This window comes from Carassius gibelio, chromosome A9 (assembly GCF_023724105.1).
Source record: "Carassius gibelio isolate Cgi1373 ecotype wild population from Czech Republic chromosome A9, carGib1.2-hapl.c, whole genome shotgun sequence".
Lineage (NCBI taxonomy): Eukaryota > Metazoa > Chordata > Actinopteri > Cypriniformes > Cyprinidae > Carassius > Carassius gibelio.
The window spans coordinates 12,272,895-12,294,096 of NC_068379.1; the positions used below are offsets into that span (position 1 = coordinate 12,272,895).

General features: G+C 37.3%; 1 protein-coding gene across 4 annotated transcripts in view; it reads left to right on the plus strand.

Annotated features, from left to right (window-relative positions):
* The first annotated feature begins 287 nt into the window (after positions 1-287).
* LOC128019640 (ras-associated and pleckstrin homology domains-containing protein 1) overlaps positions 288-21,202 on the plus strand; it is a 58,855-nt gene continuing 37,940 nt past the window's right edge. For 2 of the 4 annotated variants that reach the window (XM_052605732.1, XM_052605733.1), the window contains exons 1-2: positions 288-565; positions 18,591-18,655. The gene's annotated coding sequence lies outside the window, so the exon portion shown is untranslated. The remainder of the gene's footprint in view (positions 566-18,590; positions 18,656-21,202) is intronic. The other 2 variants (XM_052605729.1, XM_052605731.1) reach the window with 1 other exon arrangement.

The following is a 21,202-nucleotide window of genomic DNA, read 5'->3' on the forward strand; positions in this document are numbered from 1 at the left end:
CACTGAAGATACAGTAGGCCTACTACGCATTATTTTCACAATAGAAGATATATATATATATATATAGAAGGTTTTATTATTTAGCCTACTCCTGAACTCCATATTTAAATATCATAATCACGTCATAAAAACTTAAGTTTAAAATATGTTTAAGATAAATATTTACATTGTGCCCCGAAAATACAGTACATAAACTAAATTTTCAGTGGGAGAACCTTTTGTGTCAAACGCAAGCGAGTCCAATGCTTTGCATGACGTCACATCGGGTAGGGCGCAATCACTTGGATTTCGGGGCTGGACAGGAAACGGAGACGTCAGGCAGGAACGCGCATCGGTCCGTCGCTCGGAACGGGAATGGAAGCGGGAGAGAAACGGGAGGCTCGCTCGTCTCAACATCATCATCAAATATAAGAGATCGGTACGGGCAGGGAAAACCCGATCTAGGTGAAAGAGGAGCTGGGATTCTGTCGCTGGATTTGCGCAACACATCAGTGGCTTTTCCCCCATTGTTACCGTTTCCTTCGGACAAGACAGAAGCCGCAGAACCGTCGGCTGGTTTGCGACAGTAAGCGCTTACTCTTTATTTATACTCGCTGCTGCATGCGACCTCTTTCTGAAATAAAGATATTAATGAGCGGATCACAAGCATGGCTTGTGTATTTAAAGCTGGCGGTGTATTATTAGCTCATTATCTAGGGATACACCGAGGAAAATCCAGGGAACAGCCCTGAAATTCAGACAGCTGTGCAGTGTCTTCAGTGTCTGAATCCGAGGGTTGCTCCCTTGATTTCAGTGTGTAAAAAACGTTATATTCGATAATAAAATACTGAAGCGAGTGATGGAATCTTTTGAAGATGCTGATTTGTAAGGTTTTGCAGTAGGAATTGCGGCATGAATCTGGAATAATGAGGTGAAATTAATCTGTCTGTCAAAGAGAGGATGAGATGGATCTCCATTTATCTGATGCATCTTCTGTTATTCCGGCTCTTGAGGGTGGTTGAGATTTTTAACCTCAGATGTTTCATTTGGTATAAGCCTTTTAGGTTTCCAGCATTTCTGGATCTAATGCAAGCCTCATTATTGGTGTTTTTCCTCATCATACCTGGTGGAGTGTGTTCTGCAATAACACATACTGCAAACAGATGAGCTGTTGCCAAATTGGATCTCCCCTCCCCTCCACACACACACACTGATATATTCAGGCTCCACCCTTTGCCATAACAGCTGTGGGTTTAGTGCCAGTCTTGGTGCCCATAGAGTGGAGACCTATTTTCACACATTTTATTGTTCAGCCTTTATTTAAGAAAGTTGGGGGGAGGGGGGAAATTAAGCCAACATAAATAATTAAACTGAATTACAACATTTACAACTAAAGGAAAAAAAAAAAATGATGCATTTATTTAGCAAGAATGCATCAAGTTGATAAAAAGTGTAAGTAAGAACTCTATGAGCTCCAATCATCTAAGAATCTGAGAATAATGAAAAAAAAGTATTACGTGACAGAACAGTTTTCGACTTTGATAATAAGTAAAATCACTTGGGCAGCAAATCAGCATATAATTAGAATGATTTTTGAAGGATTGTGTGACATTCAGCCGGGTCATGTCAGGAAAAATAATATTTTAAAATGTACTCAAATAAAAACCAGTTCTTTTAAATTGTATCTCCACGTACATGATGTTTACTCTTCATTGTTGCTGTTTCTATAAGGACTTTCCCTTAAAATGCACAGTTAGTGTTATTCATAGAATTAGTTTTCATTACCCAGCATATGTTCAGAAGTAAGCCAGTGTCCATCCCCACCGGATTCCTCTTTCTAGAGCTGGCCACCTGTACCAGTATGACGTCAGGTGATTGTGAAACTAGGGTGGATGCTGGCTGTGAGGACCCTGGAGTCCAGATGCGGAAATTCTAGCAGCCTGGATCTTTTTCTGCTTAACAGATTCTTTGTTCTAAGTGATCACAAATGAGTCCTGATAAAGATCCAGAAGGTTCTCTCTGTATTGCTGACCTTTGCAGCACGAGCAGCTATCTGACAGCTCACACCGTGCCCACTATCCCTCGACTCGGGACTGAAACTGGAGATGTCTGCGAGGCTCTTTAGGATGAAGAAAAAGAACAGACAAAGAGGAAACAGGCAGCTAGGATGAAATGGAGTGAAATGATTTAAATTAATAGCGTCCCACGAGTCTCGGACGAAAGGACGTCCTTTGTTGGGGCAGGAGTAGGTCAACCGTGTGCATTAATCGTCAAGTGCAATATTGCTAATGTTTCGTGAGTGACGGAGGACTTCGTGCCAAAAGTAATCAGCTCATTTCAGTGACATCTGCTCTGCTGTATAGCAGCTTAAATGTATTGTCAGGTGTTTGTGATCTGTCATCGGGTTGGCTCATGAATGGCACTCAGTGCAGATGTTTGCTCCCTTGGATATCAGACCTTAGACCAAAGCCTGATTTGTCATCAGAATGATTTTTCATAAACCGTCTGTCTCCACCACACTGCAAACATGTAGAGGTGGAACAGGGTGACTCATGACTCATGCACAGCATTTGTACACATGGTTTGTAGAGCTTTGCATTGTGATCCGGTATTTTATTTAGGCGTGTTTGGTTTTGTATTATGTTCACATCAATGTGAACTGTGGTCTAACAATGGCTGATTCTTTTCCCTTGCATTAGCTTCACTTCTGACAGTACTGCTTACATTGTAACCTGCCTATGTTGGGTAAAAGATTAAAAGTGTTTACAGCCTCTCATCCAGTGTTGTTTTAGAAACATTGGCAGCTGCCACCAGGCATGGTTTTATCTGTGTGTGTGAAAGGCAGACTGTTGGAGAGGAAGATATGTTGCATTCATACATTAAATTTTTCAGTCACAATGCATGATTTCGATTGACCAAAACATTAAGTCACAGAGAAACAGAAATGGTGGGAGATCTTTTCTTCCATATTGTGACGTACATCCAGGTGAAATTGATTATTGGGGGAAAATGGATGTGGATTTGGTTCTGTCCATTGGTTGTCGATTGGATGGAAGCATATATGAATGCCAGTGTGCAGTCGATTAGAAAGGTGCTTAAGCAGATCAAATCAATGGAGATGTCCAGCATACATCACCATTGAGAAGTCTGCCGTGCCTCTGGAAAATCAAGTTAAGACATTTTGTTTATGAGGTCAGAAAAATAAATAAAAATGGAACTCATTCCTTGAGGAATTGTTCACAATAAGATCTACAACACCTACATTTAGAAAACAGATATCATTTGATGCCAACTTTAAAAGGGAGTTGTGTATGTTGTTTCCCAATGGTGCAATACTTTGTTCTGTTTCACTTGAATTTGCATTAAAAATAAGCAATTTTTTTGGTTTGTTTCCACTGAAAAGTGTAAGTATTTTGACACTGTGGTCTTTTAAAAACATTGCTCTTGGTGTTTAAACATCTTGACCAGCACAGCAATGTTGTTAGTTTGGGTTTGGGACTTTCTGTTTGACTAGAGGTAGATGGAGTGGGGGAAGTGTTCGGAAAATCCTATTCGAAAAAACAAACATAATTTTTAGCTCCCAAAACGTATTTGTTGTAAGCAGTGTCATGTAAGTTAGTAAATTAATTACTAATTACATAATCAGAATTGTATTTAAATTGCTTTTTCTCTATTTAAATGACTCTCTCTGAAAAGCAACTTAATTATTTGAATTGTTAATTGAAATCCCTATAAGCCTTGATGCATAGAAATTAAACTCTTAATTCTTTCAGTTTGAGTTAAACATGGAATAGTTTAACCTTTTAGCTTTGAAACAACTTTTAATAATTTAACCTTCTTTGGTTAACGAATTACTCAGCAAAATATCTGAATAACAAAAAATATTATGAAAAGTAAAGTTTTAAGTAACTTTTATAAATGTGCCTTAGAAGAAAACATTAATGGTGCATCTTGAGATAAAAAAAATGGCACTGACATATTAGAAGGTATGTCAGTGCAAGTTTCTTTCAGTTAAACAGCTCTGAAATGTATTTTAGTCTGGAACTTGGCTTAAGCCTAGTGTAAGCATTAAACTTTTCAAAGCAATGAGTGCCGTATTTCATACACACACTGACATAACTATGTACATGTATACAACATTAGCATTCACTAATACTAATTTTGTCCAATGATGCCATTCATGCACATGTATTACCACATATGCAATATTTGATATTTTATAAACTACTGTTTAGCACACTATAAACATTGACATCTGATAGTAGATCAGTAAACGCTGATCTAAACATTCCTAGACAATAACATTCATCATGTTGCAGTGTAAACATTCCCATTACGTTATTTCTATATCTCAATATAGCAAATACACATTTTTACATTCTCGTTTTGTATAACATTTTACCTTTATGAATCAAGTTGCTTATTTTTTTTTTTTAATTTATGCATTTAGCAGAAGCTTTTATCCAAAGCAACTTACATTGCATTCAGGCTAACAATTTTCTCCTATCATGTGTTCCCCGACCCCATACCACTTGAGCTACAGGAACACTTATATCCTATATGAATGCATATTATATTTCAGCATATTTTACTCACTTTCACATATTTCAGTTTGGTCAGAAAGTTTAGTAAAAGACCAACTTGTAAAGTGTATACAAGTTTATAGAAAAAAATAACACTTTTTAACTAATAAATTATGGGCTACGGAGTTGAGAGAATGAGCTATTTCAGCAAGAGTCGGCTGTTTAAAAACCTAGTAAGTATTTTTGAGCATCACTGAAAGAGAAAATGTGTGTATTTTATTGAGACTTGAGATTAAATAAACTGCTTAAGTATTGTAGATCTCGTAGTATTAATTTTCACATGCAGTTACACATTGTCGGTTAAAAACAAGAAAGTGGCTGGTAAAAACATTGAGTGGCTGGTAGATTTTGAAATCCACACCAGCCACAGTGGCCAGTGGACGAATAACTTAATTTCCATCCCTGATTTATAGATTTCAAATTCAATATTGATTTTAGAACTGTTGACATTTTTATGCGATTACTTTATAAGTAACTGTAATTAAATTACCTAAAAATAAAAATACTTACTTTATTTTTCAGCGGGTAAGTAATTTAATTAAAATAACATGTTACACCTAACACTGGTCCTAAGTCAGGACTCCATCAAACAAAATTTCATAGACCCTTTTTAGCTTGAGAGGCAGAGGTCTTTCTCTGAGCCCTAGCTTTCGCTAAGAAGCCTGAAAAAATTACTGGTTAGAAAATGTATGTGAGGCATATTGTTGCAAAAGAAACTTGTTTATAGTAATACCCCGATAATTTAATATTTGAGCTAAGTTCTTTTAATTGCCTCTTTTAGAGCACATATCTGCACCGCTATCTGATATAAACAGCATTTTTATACGTGGCTGACTGAACACAATCCACACCTCAGAGCGTTACTTGAGGGTTGCATGCTGACATTTCACTTATTTATTTCTTTATCGACTCAGGCAAACAGTCACATTTACCATTATTTTGCAAATTTTTAAAGGATAAAAATCCAGTAATTTCAATAGAAATCTATGCGTTTTAGAACTCTGCGTGAGGATGAAAGATTTCCATTTCCCCACGCAGATTTCCCAACGGGCTGTTAACATGTATATCGTGTGTGTAACATAAATGGTGTGTTGAACAACAGACAGCTGTTTGTTCTGAAAGTGACATTTGTGTGAGTTGTGCTACATAACATTGCTATACTATTGACAATAGACCTTTTTGACGGTGAATGTTTGCCCGAAATTCTGCAAAAAATCTAAAACCATATCTCACCCAAAATATAATAATTATTTCATGCACTCACCCTCATGTTATTGCAAACCCATATGACTTGGCAAGAAAGTCATACAAGTTTGGACAACATGAGGGTGAGTAAATGATGAAGGATTTTTATTCTAAATCTGTTTAAAATACCACAGATAGTGGAATGGTTCTTTTGACAGGCTACAGCCTTCATTTGAGCTCCTTTAGCCACTGACAGACAATGAGATTAAGTGTCACATTACACTGCTGCCAAGATTTTATGGTTATAGTTGACCTTAGCAGCCTTCTTTCCCGCGTCCCTCTGAGATAGGACACAGAAGGGAGAGAAGGAATGAATATGTCATTCTGTTGTCAATGTCCTCCTTAAGTTCATAACTTACAGAAGTTTCTCTGCTCTTGCTTTCCTCAGGAATGCTTCAGAAATGCAGTACATGTGACTCTTATTATGAGGTACTGTATTAAGGGGTAATGTACAGTCAGCAGCTCATTTCAAAATAAGGCTGATGGAGTAATCAGGACCACAATACGAAGTAAAGGTGTGTTTTGTGGTTACAACCTGCTGACTGTACATTATCCTGCTTCTAAATGGCCACTTACCAAATAAATACACTGTTGATTTGAGCTGTATTGTTTTATTATATATAAGAAAAAAGTGTGGTACAAGAGACATAAAACACAGCTATGTATGAAATCAGTCAGTGAACCAGTCAGTAAAAGAATCGGTCAGTAAATTTCTTTTAATTACACATTGTGATATAGGATCTTAAAACAATAAATCCTCGATTCATTAGTGAAAAATTAAATATGGCATTGACTTTAAAGTGTATCATGCAGTGGGCATTAAACCAAAATATTTCTGTAATCAGTCTTGTTAATGTTTGTGTCACATTATTGATGTATCGTTGATAAAGCAATCTGTGGTGAAGCTGTCTGTGGTGTTTTTTTGATATTTTTGTGAGCGCTGAGAGGGTTTGTTTTTTGTGGATCGGTTGTTGTTCGTAACAGTGCTGCAGATGAAGTTATCATCAGCTGCGTTCGGTGAGAAAGGTGGTTTAATTTGCTTTTGGTAATATCTAAGTAGTTTGCATGACATGATATTTTGATGATTTATTCAGTTGCTGCATGAGCTGCTTTTGTTTTGGTGGATAGGTGGAACAATGCCTCACTCTATGTAAATGATTCAGCCAATCTGTTCTCCTTCTCCAGCAGTGCACAGATTTGGTTTCAGTAAAAGGTGAAGTACTGTTTAGCAAGATGCATTGTCTAATTTCTAGGCTAGTGGTATTGCATAGAGTACTCTGTTAGTTTTAAAAAGGCCTAACTTGGCAACACTGGCACCACTGAAGTAAGTTTGGAATGGGACAACTAGAACTAAGAAGGCGTATACCAAAAAAAAGCTATCTGTAAGCATTCCCATCAGTATCAATGCCAGTTGCTTGTCTGTTGCAAGGACCCCCAGAAGTTTATGATTTAAAATGTGCTATTTTTGCTCATATGCATTGAGCCAGTGACGCTCAGCTTTAAGCACTTTGGAACTGCACGAATATGCATATACGAATATGATCTGTAGTGACTAGTACCTTAACATACACTGTATACCAAAGGTTTGGGATGGAGATCTTACATGATTGGGATGTTTTTGAAAGAGATCTTTGGCTCACCAGGGCTGCATTTAATAGATCAATATTGAAAACAATAGATACAATAAAATGAAACCATAATATTGTGAAATATTACATTTTAAAATTAAAAATTCTTCAAAACACCATTACGTCATTACTCCAGTCTTCAGTGTCACACGATCCTTCAGAAATCATTCTAATATGCTGATTTGCTGCTCAATAAAAATGTCTTCTTATTATCAGTGTTGGAAAAAGTTATGTTGCTAAATATTTTGTGGAAGACGGGAACTTATTAAAAGATAATAAATATTAGCATGTGTATGTGTACTGTGCGTATGTATGTGTATATATATACATACATATACATATATATATATATATATATATATATGAAGAGTTCAGATGCAAAAACCTCTAAATGCCATCTGAAATTTTCATCTAAAATTAGTATTTTTATCAAGCGCCTATGCTTAGGTTGAGTCATTTTACTTTAATGGCAATGTGCAGGTCCTTTTCGAGGCTATTAAAGTGAAATAACTGAACATAAATATAGGAGCCTGAAAAAAATCCTAATTTTAGATGAAAATTTCAGATGGCATTTAGAGGCTTTTGCATCTGAACTCTTCATACATATATATATATATATATATATATATATATATATATATATATATATATATATATATATATATATATATATTAATAAATAAATAAATGTGTGTATATATATATATATGTGTGTGTATATATATATATATATATATATATATATATATATACAGGGCTTGAATTTCGGTGCGGGAATGCGGGGATTGCGCATAATTTTAACCATTCCCGCAAGGTTAGCTTTTATAGTGCGAGAAATTCCCGCACAAATATATTTGCTTCATCTCAGAGCAAATTATGAAAAAATAAATTCACAGATGCGAGAAAAAATATGTCAAATTGTTTAGTCAAACTGTCATTTATTTTCGAATTTAATTCCTCAATCAGCGCTGGACCGGCATTTTCTGTCTCAGCGCTGAGCTCATAGACAGTAAACGGCGGAGCCCTGGCTGCTGTAGACAGACCATGTTTCACGCTGTCAATGCAGCGGTCTACGTTGCGCTGATCTTATTCACACTATCAAGTGTAGGTGCAGCATTCTAACATTTTGAGTCAAAATGAGCTGTTTGTGAAGAAATTATCCGCTTCCAAATTGTCGTTGTAATAACGAAACTGAAACATTAAAAAACATTTTGCTCTTTATGGTGTGCGAGTGATACAGCGCGGCAGCAACGAACCAACTGATCAGTTTACAGCGTCACAACATTGAATGCTCGGCCGAACAGCTGATCATAGCTGTACAGGGCGCCTTTATTATTTTTCTTCTCCATAAATATATCTATAAATAAATCTAGTAATAAAGTTAACGCAAGGGCTAGAAATCAATTAATATTTTGCTGATCCTTCTTGTCATCATGGAGAGCGCAGTTGGTTGCATGGCAACGACAGACGCCACGAGAGTGCAAGCGCTTGTGGAAATGAGACTGCGGCGCGCGCGCCCGAGCTTTCCACTTGTATGAGCATGTGACTGCGCGTTCCCCCTTGTTTTCTATTCATTATGCGCAGCATATTTCCCGCGCGCACAAACACGGCCACAGACAATGAATTGTTTGGTTAGCGTAGTAGTTTAAATATGGACCGTTGGCTGAAGCGAAAGACAAGTTCGGATGATGCAGATCACGATCCAAAGAAAAAAGTTTTCACTGAAATGGAGAAACTCATTCAGACAGCCATGGTCATACCAGTAGCGAGTGTGTCGTGTGAACGTGGATTCATCACACAAAACAGGATCAAAACTAAATTCAGAAATTCACTGAATAATACAAGTCTCACAAATCTAATGATCATTTCAGAGCTTGGACCTTCCCTTGAGCAGTTTGACTTCAACAGAGCCATCATCAAATGGAAAGAAATGAAGTTGAGGAGACAGATGAGAAACTTAGAATAAGTCACATGAAAAAAAGAAATGGAAAAAAATGACTGAAATAGAACTGAAATGTATGAAAGACATATATACTTATAGTTTAAACTGAGTTCTTAATATCAATTTACGATATCAGTATCAAAAGTTTAAAAAAAAGCAAAGAATTGAACTGAACTGAAACACATGAACTGAAATAGACATTAATATATAGCATAGGCCTAGTTTAAACAGAGGTCTTAATGTCAATTTGAAGAGCATGATGTATTTTGTATAAAGTTGGTTTTTTTTTTTTAACTGATTTGAGAACTGGAAATGCACAATTCATGCATACAAATCTGTAGATATTAATAAATGAACATGATTAAATTAGACCGATGCATCAAAAGTTATTCTCCCCCCCATAATCTTTAGATCCCCCCCATGTGACCCATGTAAGGGGGGAATTCCCCCCCAGTTTAAAAAACGAAATTCAGGCCCTGATATATATATATATATATATTAATAAATAAATAAATGTGTGTATATATATATATGTGTATATATATATATATATATATATATATATATATATATATATATATATATATATATATATATATATATATATATATATATACATATAAGTGAGTGTAAGTGTTGGACTCTAGTGAGTTCTCTAACACAACAAGAAGAGAGTGGGTAATTTTTTGGAAGTTTTAGATATTAGCAAGAGTTACTGTTATATTTTTATTCAGCGTGACCAAAGTAGCGTCTTACTCGTGACCCTCTGTTAATGCCTCTGCATCAGTCCTGACTTACTCTTGCAGCCAGCCAAGTGTTAGAGAGTGACAATGCGGGTAGAGTTCGCATGAAAGAGCATCAGCTATATCAAGGTCTGTGCCGTCTCTCTGTCAGCTCAAATAGTGGCAGACGTGCCTCTGTCTGCACGATTGCTGCATAGTTATCTGTGTTCCCCAATCTCAGCTCGATCAAATCTCTGCGTGGCCTTGTCAGTGCAATCTGAGCGTCACAGGTTGTTCTGTCTTGACCTGTATGTGGTTGAATCTCTGAGGTCTTTACGTGGATGTAGCCACGCAACCCAGTTTGTTATTGGTTTTATAGATGATTCATAAAAGCTGGTAATCTCTCAGCAGTAAAACTGTGAATTTACCAGAAAGCCAAATCATAAAAAGAAAAGTGTTTGAATTGAAAAGAGCATGAATAACTTTCTGGTGAGTTAATATGATGTCGAAATCTGTGCTTGGAAAATCTAACCTCACTTGCTTTTGGTTCATTCATCCAATGTTGATGCCTCGTGGTGTGCCGAGTGTTCTGCTGTGTTCCCCCTGTGTGTGGACTTGGGGAAGAATGAGAGGATGGAGATCGGGATCCAGGTTTATGGTCTTCCTCACAGCTCTCTGTTTATTGGTTAATTACAACATTTATTTTACTGGCTCAATATCTTTGAGCACTGTTAGCTGGTTAAGTTCAAATTCTTGTCCAAGACATGGGAATAAACATATTGTGCCAGTATTTTTTTAATTTGTCTGAGATAGAGTGATCAATAGAGAACAGAGTTTTAGTGAATTGGTTCGCTTGGACAGTGAATGAACACGTTTAAAATAATTCATTAGAATTTTTAATTGAAAGTTGGATTTTGTTAAATGCTGCCATTGGTCACTGTTGTTTAAATGAATGTTGTCTAGTTTTATCAATTGTGTGTTATATATGTATACAGCTGTGAAAGTTTAATTTGATAATTTACATGCTTATTGTTTTGCCTCTGAAAAAAATGCAATGTATTTAGCTATTTTAGTTATTAACAACTTCAAAAGGTCAGCTTGACTGTAGTTTGGGACTTTGTCTTCTTGAGCTGCAAGCTTCTCTCATAATTCAAAGTTTCACAGCACTGGGTGTAACATTATCCAGCTCTGAGAGTGAACTCCTTACTCTGCAGAAAATCATTTGATCGTGTTATGACATGCCTGCAACAGCTGGCGTAATGCAAGGAGAGAGACATAATTGCATCCCAGCTGTTTTTCCCTCTGACACGCTCTGACAGCACTGAGGTAAAGGAGAGGCAAATCTTCCCGGATCTCAATTATTGATGGCTGTTCAGATTGACACCTTTACGTAACTTCTGTTTATTAACAGAAAAATTATACTTTGCTTGTTCTGTAGGTCAGAAGGGTCATTCTGTGGGAGCTCTCTGGAAACTGCAAGAAAGATTTAAGATTAAAGCGAAAGTTCAGAAGAAATTTCCAAACTGGCTGAATGTTGTAATGGAGAAATGACATGTTGGGGCCAAAATTCTTGATGTGTTTAGTAAGGGAAGATGAATCAGGCCCTAGAAGTGGGCATTGTCACATTAAAGTTGGATCAAGCATTCTGTTGTCAGGTTTGTTGTTATTTTAGACATAATATTGGAAAATATTGAAATATAATAATTGTGAATATTAAATGTGTTAATATTAAATATGAATTATGTTGTTATTATATTTAAATAAAGCATCTATTAGACTAGTTGACCTTCTTTAAAGCCCATGTTTGCAGTTTGTGTGTTATGAGGATCCACCTCTCCTTGCGTCGTCATGACCTAGACCCTTCTAACACTGTCCCAGAGCCAGACTCACAATGGGTGGTTAAAGAGGGTGTGCTTTCGGAGTGTAAATGTCTGACAGAGCAGATCTCATCTTCAGGAGTCAGCTATATAGCAAGGTGTCCTCGAAGTCCAGGAAGGGTGATGTAATCAGGCTACAACCTGACGTTCGTTTCACATTTTCCTTAGTAATTTATATTTCTTGTTGATAAAAAACAAAAACAAAACAATCTTTAAATATTTAACATTGAAGCCTTTTATTTATTTATTTCATTATTTTACGTAGAGACATCAAGCAAAGTGTGTACAGACAAGTGGATATGCGCTATTAAATTTTTTGTAAATTTTTTGCTGCTCAAATATGTTTAGCTTTAAAAAAAAAAAAAAATCAATCAATCTCTTCTGGCTAGATCTGGGAATTGCACAAGGCAAAACTAATGTGAAGAGTAAGTCATATGTGTATGGTATTGAATCTGTATAATGGATCTGACCAACACTCTACTGGTCATTTATGTAAAACTCCTCTTAAGTCATGTAACAACATGTGTGGCGTTGGTAAATAATGTTAATAATGTAATAATGACCGTTCAGATTCAGGCACACAATAGATCAGCAAACCTAGTAATTTTTACTATAGCGAAACTTAACAGAAGTTTGATGGTTTCACACTGAAAAGGTACTTCTTTTATCTTCTATTTTGAGTGCATCTTAAAGGATCTTTTGCAGATAAAACAATCCCATAATGCACTCCGACCACAGAGCCTTAAAAGAATAGTTCACCCCAAAATGAAAATTAGCTAATATTGGTGAACAAGTGAAGTAAATTTCTCAAAATCTGTTTCGATGAAGAAACAACCTCATCTACATTTTGGGTTGCCTGAGTGTGAGTACATTTTTAGAAAGGTTCCTTTCTGGTGTCATATTTGGGTCAGAGATGCTGTTATAACATTGTTACTATTGCATGCTTCTTAATACACATCATGTGCGTGTGCTCTGAAATGGATCAATCCCATCCTGCAGTGGCACCTATTACGGTGCACAGAAACCAATCAGCTGCTCTGCGATTAATCCCAGACGTACACACACACACACACACACACCATAGACTAAATGAGATAAAGACTACTGCTGCGGTTTGAGAGTGGAGATGGCTCATGGATTTGTGCTCTCTCCTCCTGGATATGGGATAGAATTTCAAAGCAGGTCTGTTGGAGTTCATATGATGGCTCTTCATCACACGCACACCTAAGGCACTTCCCAATAGCTTGTCATTGTGCTTTGCCTTTTTAATTTCATTTTTAAATCATCATGATTTGTGTATGTGTGCGATGCTGGGGATGAAGCAATATTAAAAAGCTGTCCAATACCAATAAGCTAATCATTATTTAAATACATTCTGATGTCCATTATGTTTGAATCTGCAGCTCTCTTTGTTCTTTAGTTTCAATGGGGGCATGTTTGTAGGTTACCTATATTGTAACTGGCTTATTCTGAGAGATGATGTGGAATAATGCCTCATATCACCATGCCATGTCTGCAGGCAGATCCCAGTGTTCATAGCTACAGCATTTCTGGGAAAAGATAACAGCCTGCAGAGAGATCGATATAGATGAGGTATCTTCTCATGCTTTCTGTTCCAACTGGGGGAAAAACAGGAAGAGATCCCTGTTGGTGATGCAGTCTTTAGATTTCGTACATTTGCATTGGAAGTGTTTCTGAAAAACTGAAACATTCTGCTGGAACACCACTTCAGCCACCGGATACGGTTTCATTTTTGTAAAGGAGGAAATGGCTTCAACCAATATTGTTCCTGATTTGTCTCGTTTCTCCACCAGCTCCATTTGAACACCATTCTTTCTTGTGTCTGTGTTTTCCTGCAATGATCCTAATGTAGATGTTGTTGTCTCTTTTATATCCTTATTGACTGATGCTATTTTCATCAGTGGCCAACACTAGCCATGCTAACACTAAGCACCACCCAATTTTGTTAAAGCCCAGGGAAGATGGGGCGACCGTCTTGCTGTCCATGTGGTCAGTTTTAGGATACTTGGTGTAGAAAAGACATGTGGTCATGGGAATTCCTCTCCCATAAAAGACAAACACACAGAGAGGCTTTTGTTGGAGATGATAGTGGGTGGTGGTTGAGTCATATTTTTGAATGTGTATGTTCATCTGTGTCACTAGCCAGAGCAATTTTGGAGTCTAAATGGAACCTGTACTTTCCTTGTTTCTTCATGTGGATCTCAAATGTGTCTAGAGCCATTTCACATTTTTTACAAGAGTCAAATAATGTGCTGTGTTGGTGGTTAATATAAGATATCTCTGCAAAAGCAGGCGTAGCCACATATAGGTGTGGCCACTATTTACTATTCAGCAATTTTTTTGCCAAGTGCAAACATGTTTATGTAAAAGTGTTGTTTTTTCATGTGTTGATGTGGTTGCATGGGTATTTGGGCGGTTACTTGTTGGCCCAAGTTAGAATATAAAATATATTTCAAATTGTAATTTATTTCTGTGAAGGCAAAGCTGAGTTTTCAGCCTCATTACCCCAGTATTCAGTGTCACATGATCCTTCAGAAATCACTCTAATATTCTGATTTACTGCTCAAGAAACTTGTTGAAAACAATTGAAGCATCCAGCTATGCAGTTGAAAACTGCATCATATTTTATTAGATTGATTGATTTAATTGATTTTTATTTTTCAGAATTCTTTGTGAATAGAAAGTTTAAACAGCATTTATTCGAAAATCTTTTGTAACATTGTGTCTTTACTGTAACTTTTGATCATTTTAATGCATCCCTTTTTTTTTTCTTACTGACACCAAACTTTTAAATGGTAGTATAGGTCAGACATTTTGTGTTTATTATGTAAGGTTGTAGGTTTTCAACAATAAGTATGAGCAATAGTGAGGGTTGCCTTAGCAAACTAATGAGTTATTATGACTTATTATGCTAATGATTTATTCTGCCCTCTGGTTTATCATAGTGACCAATCTAAGAACGAGCTTCATTTTTTAATTATTTAGTGATACAATTCCTCAAAGGTGCACCGCCGGAAGCCTTAGATTATATTTAATCTCATCATGTAAATTGTTGTTGGCATTGCTTAAGGTTCTCTATACTGACACTTGCTTTCTGAAATGTCATTGATTGTAATAACAGTTTAAAGACAGATAGGCTTTGATTCCCTTTATTTGTTCTTCTGAACGTACCGAGTCACATCAGATCTTGCAGAGAGGTGTCTGCCTCCAACCGTTTGCAGGACTCTGTTGTCTCTCTTGTGATCTTCTTGAGTTCTAATTAACACCCCTAGCTATGATGCTCAAGAGCATTTCTTGAATGGGCAATGGCAATTATTTTCTGTGGGTTCATAGAGAGAGAGAGAGAGAAAGAGAATATGCAGTTGCTTTCACTGTTAAACACCCATCACATATCAAAGCCATAGTATGGCCTCTGGTCCATTCCTTCTGTGAGTCCTACTGACCTAATAATGACTCAGTCTCCGCTGTGACCCTCCACACCACCAGCAGCTCACTGGATCTGCCAGGTTAATTATTTCAGTTTTAAACGGAGCCCTAGAGGCTGAAGAGACAGGTGACACACTAAACCCCTTGGCGGTGTCAGCAGCTCCCTCCTTTCCTCTTTTAATCTGTGTCTGTCCGGAGGTTCCTCTTTACAGCTCTGACTTTGAAATGAGAGACGTGCACACAGATACACTTACATGAATAAAACAAATACAGTACACAAAGCTGTCTGCTTTGAAAAGGAATACTACTTAAAAAAATTATGCACTCTTGATATGAAGACTTTAATCGTAGCCAGCTGAAAACCATTGCGAGAAAGCGTTACTGCTCCCACACTTCTAATATACAAGGAGACTCTGTTGTTCATCACATTTTCAAATAATTTCAGTAGTATTTCCAAATAGACTCAAATAAAGTCACTGGATTTGAACAGATCATTCATGTTTGCAGAACTTTACAAAATGTGCTGTCACCACTTCAGTTATTTAATCCTTTTTATTACATCAAAAGCATTGTGCACAATACAATATTTAATTAAAGGGGGGGGTGAAATCCTCGTTTTCACTCAATATCCTGTTAATCTTGAGTACCTATAGAGTAGTACTGCATCCTTCATAACTCCAAAAAGTCTTTAGTTTTATTATATTCATAAGAGAAAGATAGTCTGTACCGATTTTTCCCGGAAAAACACGAGCGCCTGAAGGCGTGACGTGTGGGCGGAGCTAAAGAATCACGAGCGCCAGTAGGCTTTTGCGTTGAGAGCATGTGGAAGCTGTGACATTACCGTGAGGACAAAACCCATCATCCAAAACAAACCATGGCTAACAGTCAGATTCAGCGTATATTTATGATCCAGAATCAGATCCCAAGGCTGAAACTGAACGAGAGCAGCAGCAGCAACGACTCGCTCTGAGCGGGGCTCGAACCCGGGTCTCCGGCATGGTAGGGGACGCACTAACAAGGAGGCAGAGATATTTTAAGCAGTTTTACTCACCGCCTGCGGTTCCAACACACGATCGTGACCCTTTTTTGTTGGGATTGCATCACAATCCCATTGCACCAAACGATACGCAAATCCGTCGTCAAACTGGGCCTTGTTTGTAAAACAAGCATCTTCGAAATGCAGGGAACAAACAAAAACACTTGCACAACTCCGTTGATGCTCTGTAAAAATAAACTCCATCCACTGGTCCCTTAATGCTGTTTTTTCTTTGGTAATCTGTGCAGGGTTGTCTTGCCCTGGCAACCAAAAACACACTTCTTTTGTGACATTTCGCGACACTCTCGCTCTGATCAGTGAATGTCTGTTGTGCTCTCAGTTCTGTGCTATACGGGAGCGTGCGCTCTTCCGGCAAACGTGCCCTCAGGACCCATATAAGGAAATTCCGCTCCATTTAATGTCACACAGAGCCATACTCGAAAAAAACTTTCCGAAACTTGTGGCAAACCGGAAGGAGTATTTTTGGAACAGAAATACTCCTTCAAACGTACAACTTAATTTTTGAAACTTTGTCCATGTTTAGCATGGGAATCCAACTCTTTAACAGTGTAAAAAACTCAGTATGCATGAAATAGCATTTCACCCCCCCTTTAAAGATTTGATGGAGCAATACACTTCTACTCACTGGAAAAACTAGCTTATTAACAGCATGAGTTTGTCTTTCTTTTTTTCTGAATGAAACTGGTCTAAATGGCACAAGATCCTTCCACTAGTGTGGTGAAGTTTAAATTGAGCTGCATTATTAGGTCAGTGTGTGGTCTCTGCTTGGTTTAATGTGGTGTGACAGCTCTGTTTCTCCTATCTGGCGTCATGCATCCGTGTATCGCAAATCTGAAATGGTATGCATGCTGCTCTGCACTATACTCTCTTTCTCGCTCACCTGTTCATCATTCGCAAAGGGAAGTGTATTGGTTTTCATCTGCATGGACAGAAGGATGTGGAGGAGGTCGCAGTGATAATCGCTCTTTTGTTTCTCCTTCCATCAGTATGAACGAGATGTAACTAGCCCATGACATTAGGCTTTATGTGGCTTCCTGCCGCAGAGAGCTGATCCTCCAATTTGAATTGCAAATGGATGTGATTTTCTTCACTGGGTGTGTGGAAAGTGTGTTTGTGAATGGGTGCTCTTCCCTTGCTCATCGGTGAGTAGTTGAGATTTGATTTGCTCATTTAGTTTTTTCGAAGTACAAACTTGGGGAACTTAACGGAGGCAGCTAGTCTAGTGAACAGCTGTGCGACAGACATGAAGAAGAGTGTTTGAGAGTGTATCAAAACATTTTAACCCCACTCTCCATGTATAAATAGCCTCACCCACTGACCCACACACACCACTACAGTTGACTGTTTATTTATAGTGGAGTGGTGTTGATTGGACTCATTTCTGGAGTATGTGAGGCACTAAAGCTTATCTAATGGTAACATTTCTCTTTTAAAGGTTCTTGCAGCATTTAATATGTTATTAGCATTTGATAATATTTAGTCTTAAAATATAACAAACCTCATAGGGAATATGCAGGATTTCTTTTAAACATATCTGAGGCCTGTGTTTTAGCTCTTCAGCCGTGTCTACGATAATTGGGTCATTTGCATGAAATGACAAGACGTGACAGAAGTGTCCTGAAGTGTACTGAAGTGTGAAATATTATACTTTCTATACAACTTATATATTCCTCTATATTTAAAAGTCTCCAATAACAACATGCCACAATGCTCTTCTTCTTTTTTTTTTTTTCTTTTTTTTTTGGCCAAAAAAACAAAAACAAAAGCTAACTGTTAACTTTTGAACACCTGGTGTATTAGCTTGCAAATGTTGTGTGCTATTCTTTAGAGATTTGACTTTACATCAGCTTGGAATTATAAGGTTCTATCTTCATTCTCAGCAGTTTCGAGACGTTGTGCGTCAAAGATTTTGCATTCCATTTAGTTATATGTAGAACAAATCTCTTTCATTCATCAGTCATCAGGGCTACATTGTCACGTCAGGTACAGCAGCTGCATAATGCATTCTTAACCTGCAGATCTGATGGCTAGACTGGACTGATTTGTAGCTCTTCTTTCAGTCTAAATGAATAATGGGCTAAGGAATTAATTAGTCTTTTCTCTTCCACAGATTGTCAGGTTGATTGAGGAACTTTTCCATTCAGAAATCAGCTTGGCACTGCCACAGAACCAAAGGTAAGCTTTCTTTACAAAAACAGCTGACTGCATGGTTTGGTTTGTTTGTCAAAGTCTCTTTACGTTTTATAAATATAGGTGATGTGTGCAATGTTTAGATATTGAAATATCAGGTGATGGACTGCTGTGCATATATATATATATATATATATATATATATATATATATATATATATATATATATATATATATATATATATATATATATATATATATACATATACATATACATATATATATATATATATATATATATATATATATATATATATATATATTAGAGAATAACTGCTTTGTTTTAATGTCACATCATAGGTTGATTTCCCTGAAAATTGTTGATGTTAATTTGATAACATTAGTGGAGCACATATACACATTTGAAGTAGAATATTATGGCAGCACACTTGGAAAAGTTATGATCTCATCCCACTTTTCTTTCTAAACATTCCATAATCCTTTTAATCAGACCCTGAATATTTCCATAGACACGTGATGCGTGTTTTGAAAGGAACATAATGTCTGTAAACAGACTAAACCCTAAAAACTAGGGATGCACCGAAATGAAAATTCTTGTCCGAAACCGAAAACCGAAAAAGAGAAAACCAAGGCCGAAAACCGAAACCGAAACACCGAAAGAAATTATGCCAATTATTAGTACCATTGCATTTATTGCTATGACCGTGTACTAACTTTACTAAAATTAAGACATTGCAATTGCATAAATTAATATTAAAGTTTCAAAGATAATTACAATTACATAACTTATTTAAAAAAAAAAAACATAAAAATACATAATTACAAATGATGCAAATATTTATTAAGCACATTGCAACAATGCACAGTATAAAATAAAATTCAAACTAAAAATGTATCCCACTCATGTGTATATTTAATGTAATAATGTACAGGCCTACTGGCCTGCAGAAAGGTTTTAAAATGAACAGTTCTCTTGTAAAAACAAAGTGCATTTAGGTGAAGTGCATTTGAAATTTTTCTATGTAGGACTAGAAAGTGCATTACTTCTCCAGTTGGCAAGACTGTTATCACTTCTGGGGATGGGGACTTCAGACAGATAACCATCTAGCTGTTGAGCAGTTGAGCTTGTCATCTGCCTGACATTTGAGAAATATTTGAGAGAGTGTATTTAAATAGGGCCAGGGCATAAATAAACATTTTTATCAAATTAAAGCAGAAATCTAGCATAAATATGGCTACAATCTGATATTATGTATGTATGTTTGTGTTTGTGTGTGTATATATATAGTAGCCTAAGAACAAAATAGCCAACGTATTATTATTATTTGAGGCACTTTCTTGCAGAATTCCACTGAAATAAGGCTTGGCCTTATTTCCGCATCCAAGTAACGTTAATGGTCTTTATAACGCGGATCAAGCACATTCGCGATGAAGTGCAGAGGATCCGAAAAGATCTCAATGAGACGTGTGCTAACAGACTCTATAAGACTGTACTTTTCTTTGTTTTCACTTCGTGGTCCGTCTTAATTTCTTTGTTAGGAGAAGTTTTAGTGCTGCGAATAAAGGAATACAAAGAGAGAGAATGTTCTCACTGGTGTTAAGTGAATGTCGCGTGGAGCTCTTGGTCTGCGCTATGCAGGTGCACGTGCAGGTCGCGGTTTCTGTTTGCGTCATCACAACATTTCGGCCGTGTTGTTACGGTGATAAAAGTCTATCGGCCGAAAACCAAAAAGGCCATTTTCAGCCGAAAATTTTCGGTGGCCGAAATTTCGGTGCATCCCTACTAAAAACCTCCCAGAAATGAACAAAATCTCAAATAACACTACTTTAAACCTCGGATTCTCCTGTTCGCTCGCCGCAGAGTCCGTCTTCTTCGGTAATTCCATTTGAAAAGTGAAAGCATGTGGGGATGTATGGAAACAGTAGACCCAGTCTCTCCTCTGGGACTCTGATGTGCCTGAATCACATCCCTGTGTGTCGTCTGCCCTGTTATCAGGTCTGAGACCTGCGGCCTGCCGTACATTCCAGGCACTCTATCATTAACCCCTCGAACCCCGCCTCAGTGCTGCTTCCCTCCATCCACCCTCTCAGTTAGTGCCTCTTCATGTCTCGTCTCGGAGGGAGTTACAGAAGTGTGGTCATCTCAGAGCGCCTGCTTTAGCTCTGTGCTAATGAGAGGGGACAGTGGGAGAGGACGTCAGGCTCATGGGGCCCCACCAATACACGAGCAAAGGTTTAACAGTCTCAAGCTTTCCTCATCAGTGAGGTGCAGAGAACGAGTGTTGGAGTTTTCCCTCTGCATTAAGTGTCTAGACCAGTTGTCTGAGGAACAAGATGTCAGGTACCTAGTGGAAATTTTGTAAATCATTAGGCATTAACTTCTGATCAGGTTTCCATAATGTAAAGAAATATTTTAGTATTGTTATTTTATTCTTTTTTTTTGTAGTTACTTGATACCCTGGTAAAGGGCATCAGGGGAGAACGAAATCAATTTCAGTAGCCTTGAAGAAAAGCTGAGGTGTTTTCCACACAGCCTGTGCAAAGGTGTTACGTTTCTAATTGTTTTGGTTT